The sequence below is a fragment of the Myotis myotis genome, unplaced genomic scaffold, assembly GCF_014108235.1.
Source record: "Myotis myotis isolate mMyoMyo1 unplaced genomic scaffold, mMyoMyo1.p scaffold_m19_p_3, whole genome shotgun sequence".
Taxonomy (NCBI): Eukaryota; Metazoa; Chordata; class Mammalia; order Chiroptera; family Vespertilionidae; genus Myotis; species Myotis myotis.
Window position 1 is genome coordinate 150,007,739 of NW_023416335.1, and position 6,186 is coordinate 150,013,924.

Here is a 6,186-nt window from a genome sequence, read left to right on the forward strand (position 1 = left end):
AAATGATTTTTGTTGGCTCTGTCTTGCTACAGTTTACTAATTTCACTCTTATTTAAATTTACTCTTATTTTTTATTTTTAGTTTTGTTAATCTTCACCCCAGGATATTTTTTCTATTGATTATTTTAGAGAGAGTGGAAGGGAGGGAGGGGGAGAGAGAAAGAAACATTGATGTGAGAGACACATCCATTGGTTGCCTCCCACACGGGGATTGAACCTGCAACCTAGGTACATGCCCTTGACTGGAATCGAACCCATAACCCTTTGGTGCACAGGCCCGTGCTCTAACCACTGACCAACACTGGCCAGGGCTAAGTTTACTTTTAGTTAAGCCATTTAAACATTTAAACTTAGCATCCCCCAAGTGCTGGACAGTCAGGGTGCATGTGGGAGGCAACCCAACCAGTCAATGTGTTTCTCACATCAATGTTTCTCTCTCTCTCTTTCTCTCCCCCCCCCCCCCCACCTCCTTTCCACACTCTTTGAAAAGCAATAGAAAAAATATTCTCGGGTGAAGTTTAACAAAAAAAAAATTAAACTTAGCGTTCCCTCTGAAATTTCACTGTAAAAATATTAACCATCACTATATATTCACTGGAACAACAAATATTTGAGTGCCTACTGTGTGCCAGAGTCTTTTCCAGGTGCTAGGGGCACAAGGAACGATACAAGATGTCTGCCTTTACGGATGTCTACTCAGAAGAGGCTGTTGACGTCAGGAAAAAACTAAATTAAAAGTGGGATCTGTTAGAATAAAGTCACTTAGTCATCAGGACACAAATTTTGTGCTAGGCAAACTGCTAGGCTGGGGTACAATATAGAGATAAATAGGACATGACCCAAATCTTTTAGGAGTTTTGAGTTATAAAACTGAATGCCAGTAAAATCTTAAAAATTATTTTATGTAATAGACTTTTCTCAATTTACTCAGTGTTAGTTCACCAAAAAGTTAGTGGATAATTTTTAAATACTTAAAATAAGTTTTCTCAAAGAATCTAATAGAAGATGTGAGCCCTAGCCGGTTTGGCTCAGTGGATAGAACATTGGCCTGCAGACTGAAGGGTCCTAGGTTCGATTCCAGTCAAGGGCACATGCCCAGGTTGCGGGCTTGATCCCCAATAGGGGGCGTGCAGGAGGCAGCCAATCATTCTCTCTCATCGATGTTTCCCTCTCCTCTGAAATCAATAAAAATATATTTAGAGGAAAAAAAGATGAGTTGGAAAATAAATGTCATTCATGGCCTTTTTTGCCTTGTGGTATAGTTATGAACAACAAATAGAGTTTGTGAGGAAAAGGTAAATAAATGTTTATTTATGAAATAAAAAGTTGCTAACATTATCCTAAATATACTAGCTAAATTACCTTTTTTTCTATTGGGAATTGTCTGTATCGGTGATGTTACCCATTTAGTGCTTATTTATATTTTGGCAACATTGTCAGGTATTGTTTTACTGGATTTTGCCCAAGAGTCCAGTGCCCAAGATACATTTTCTGTTGCTGATAACCTCTAATTTGACTCCAGTGGTAGTTGCTTTGAGCATTCATCCAGGGCCTCATAATGATGTTGGTATGCTCACTTAATTTTGTCCAGTCCTGAAGTTTGTCCAGTCAGGATTTAACATAAAGTTAACAAAATCAAACACCATTGTCAATAACTTATTTGAGAAACAAGTCCTCAAGCGTCCTATAGCTTCTGGAAAGGCTATTAAAAAGAAATTGTCTTGCACTAGGTTGAGACTGGGGCCGTTAAGGCACAGAGTTGGTGGACTGCACTGCCAGCAAGATTTACCCCCTCCAAATTTTGGCAGGAAATTTGGACTGGCATTCAAAAATGAGTATAGGATATGATCACTCTTTTGTTGCTTTATATTTAAAGATTATAATTAAGAAGTATAGCCCATCCAGGTGGCTCAGATGGTTAGAGCTTTGTTTTTTACACCCAAAATGTTGTAGGTTGGATTCCTGGTCAGGACACATACATAGGTTGTGGGTTCTATCCCTAGTTGGGGTACATGCAGGAGGCAACCAGTTGATGTTTCTCTCTTGCATGGATGTTTCTCCCTTCCTCTCTCTCTAAAAAAAAAATCAATGAAAACATACCCTCAGGTGAGGATTAAAAAAAAATTAAAAAGAAGTATAGCAACATCCTTAAATCTTTTAAATGAGTAAAATATTTTTTCGAAAATTTGTCATCTTTTTATTTGACTCATGTTTTCCAGGGAATTGCTGTAAAACCACCAGATGGAGCTCAAGCTAAGCACCAAATCATTTTTGAAATTAGGATGAGTGGGCTCAATCACGTTCTGAATTGAATGTAACATTTTATTTATTTTTTTTAAAATTAAAAATAAGGATAATCAAAATTGCTTTCATTTATTGGTTGCTTCATATATCAGGACTTAGTCTAAATTATTTAATCCTAAACTCTTCAATCACAGTATTAACTTATCCTCCCAGCAATCTATGAGTTGGGTACTCATGGGAAAACTGAGGCACACAGGCCCTATGGCTAAAACTGAGAGAACTGGGATTCAAGTTTAGGCCCCAGAGCCTACAATCTTACAATGCTATTCTGCCTCTAAAGGATGTACAAACTTGCTGGGAAAGAAAGGTAGTTTTAGGGTAGAATACCTGTTTTTGGTCCAAACCATGATGCAAGCTTGGGATCAGATAAAGAATAGGTTTTAGCAGAGAAATGGTTTATAGAACCCTTCTCAGATCTCTGGGCCTAGCCCAGACTGGAGTTCCCTGGGTAGCACTCCCTTAGCATGGGCTGACCCAGTCCCAAAGGTGAAGCCCAAGGTCAGTGGTGTGCAAGCTACTAAACAGAAGAAATGCGAACTACAGTTGAAACTCTTAAGGTAGAGTCAAGTAGTGGTTTTGACCACTTCTTTTTATTTTTAATGTCACATGGCTGTAGATACATTTTTTTCCCACTAGTTCACATATTTATTTATTAGAAAATTTGTATATGTTCAGAATTTGAATCAAATTTAAGATAGGATTTTTAGGAGTTGGGGAAATAACTAGCTGACTTGATTTGAATATCTGAAATAGACTGTATAATGATGGTGAAGGGCAGTGGTGTGTGGTTTAGACTAGTGAAGTGCTAGCCACACAATAAGGTAAATGGGAGAAATTTAAAGAGACGTAAAAGAATTGCCAAATTTATAAATACTGCTATTGAGATGAAGATGTTGGGGCTGTTGACTAGCTAAGTGATTGACTTCTGATGCCACTTGGCAGAGTGATTCAAATTCATGTTAGGTACAAAATAGAATTCTTTTCCCCTGTATTTGCCAGCATATACAAATACCATTGCAGCCCTGGCTGGGTGGTTCAGTTGATAGGTGTGTTGTCCCGCACACCAAAAGACTGCGGGTTCAATCCCCGGACAGACTAGTACTAGAGGCAAACAATTTTTTTTCTCATCCCTCCTTCCTTCCTCCCTTCCTCCCTTTCTCCCTCCCTTTTCTCTCTCCTTCCTTTTTCTCTAAATAAGATCAATAAAAACATTCTTGGGTGAGAATTAAAAATATATATCAAGCACATACGAATTTTACAAGGAATTGTTGGAGGGGAGTGGGGAGCTGTTTAGTACTCATGCAGGTCAGAGGCCACTCTGCTGTTTGCAGGGTCCCATCATATAGCAGGAAAGCCTGACCAGAAGTGTGCCTGCCTACAAAACCCTTAACTTTTGCAAAGTTGAATGCTAAGGGTCTTCACCTATTTTAGAGCAGGAGAAAAATATAATGAGATGTCAAATAAGACTCATTTGGTAGAATAATGGTAATAACCAACATTTAGAGGATGCATACTGTGTTAAACGTTTTACCTATGTTATATGATTTAATCCTTAAAACAATGCTGTGGGATCAATACTCTTATTCCTATTTTCAGATGAGGATACCGTTTTGAAGAGGTAAGTAAACTTGCCCAAATTCATGCCACTGTTTAATAGTGAGCATGGCTGTTCCAGCGTGTAGAATGAATGAATGCCTCTAATGGGAAGCTTCAGAGAGAGACTGATTCACTCTAGGGAAGAACTTTCTAACCAGGATGCTGGGAGGCAGAACAGGCAGCCTCAGGAGGACTACCCTGTAAGCTAAGGCTGGACAGCCACTCAGTTGGAATGTAGCAGAATGGATTCAAACACTGTCCAGTAGCCCCGCCCCCGCCTCCCTCTCTTATCTACAGCAGGGGATACAGTCTAAGAACCTTGGCGGATGCCTGAAACTGCAGACAGTGAACCCTATATATACTGTTTTTTCTGATACATACCTATGGTAAAAGTAATTTATAAATTATGCACAGGAAGATATTAACAACAACTAATAATAAAATAGAACAATTATAATAATAATAGAGGCCCAGTGCATGAAAATTCATGTACTGGAAGGGGGGTCCCTCAGCCCGGCCTGCCCCCTCTCACAGTCCAGGAGCCCTCAGGGGTGAAAGGCAACCCAGCGATCAGGGGAAGGCGACGCCCCATCACACCTCTGCAGCTGCCACTGCTGGCAGCACAAGCCTCGGCCGGCCCTGGTTACCTGAGCCTCGGGCAGCCCTGGGCAGCTGGGCAGCTGCCATCTGAGGCTTGCCTGCGCCTCGGGCCGGCCCTGGGCAGCTGGGAGGCTGAGGGGACTGGGGGACTCCTGAGGCAGGCGCGCAGAACGACTAGGCCCACTGCCCGGCCTTGCTGCACATCTGCCGCCCTGGTGGGGCTGAGGGGACTGGGCGCCGCCATCTTTGAGGGCATGGCAGTCATTTAGCATATTCCCTCCTTATTGGCTGTGTGCATTGCCATCTTTGAGGGTGGGGCAGTCAATTAGCATATTCCCTTATTGGCTGTGTGTGCCGCCATCTTTGTGATGGTGTGAGGGTCAATTAGCATATTCCCTCTTTATTAGATAGGATAGTCCACTTATAGATAGGCCTTTTTCAATAAATATACAGCCAGCCCTCCTTATCCCTGGGTTTCACATCTGTGGGTTCAAACAACCACGAATTGAAAACTATTTTTGATCTGCAGTTGGAAATCCAAGGATTCAGGGGGCCAACTGTATGCATTGCTCTACCATTTTATACAAAGGACTTGAGCATCTGCAGATTTGGGTGGGAGTCCTGGAACCATCCCCCCCAGATACCAAAGGACAAACTAAGTTTTTGGAGAGTCAAACTTTATACGTGGTTTTTGGACTGCATGGGGGGTGGGGTCAGCACCCTTAACCTCTGCATTGTTCAAGGATCACATGTATATGTAGGAAAAGTTATGTGAATGTGGTCTCTCAAAGTGTCTCACTGCCCTGTGTACAGTGTGGATGCACAGGACAAAGGGAGACTCATGTCTCAGGCAGGATGGAGCCGGGTAGCTCGGGTTTCATCACATGACTCAGAGTGGTGTGAATTGTTTATTTCTGGAATTTTCCAGTTAATATTTTCAAACTGCAGTTGACCCCAGGTAACTGAAACTGCAGAAAATGGAACCTCAGGTAAGGGAGGACTACTGTATGTGGAATTAGGGTTGAAAGCTGCTAAAGTCCTTTCCAGTGAAATGCCTTGCAGGAAGCTGTCATGTCTAAATGCATTGTCCTTGCTTTGCTCTGTGTAGTCTTTAACGCTACATGATTGCGACTTAAGTATCTCAATCTGAAATCTTAAATGTGTTCATGTTAAGTCTTGTATTCGTTCCACTACGTTCCATTTTAAAGTATGAAAAATGTTATAAACGTCTGCCTTAAACAATGAATGGGGAAAAGTCCCCTGCATTTTAATTTAAAGAATGGCATAGTTTTATAATATGCAGAATATTTAATTTCCTAAAGTGATGACTTATCTTGTCATTATGCTATCTTATGAAACACTTTCTCACTCTCACATTGTGTCTTTATAGTTTTCAATATCAGCAAAACCTTTAAATAGTCTTAGTTGGGTAACTGCTAGTACATATGGTATTTCTGATCCATGTAATAAAGTACATTTGTCATGTATCTTGTGATCTGCATACCTTTCAGCTGTTACTTCATAAATCTGTTCCATCGGAGAACTGCTTTGTACAGCAATGGTTGAAGCTGCTTTTAATAAACTAATATTTTGTGTCTCATATGTAATCAACAGGGAGTATTATAGACTTGTGCCTCTGTGGATAAACATTCCACTAAACTTTTCTCTTGACAATAATGGAAAAAAA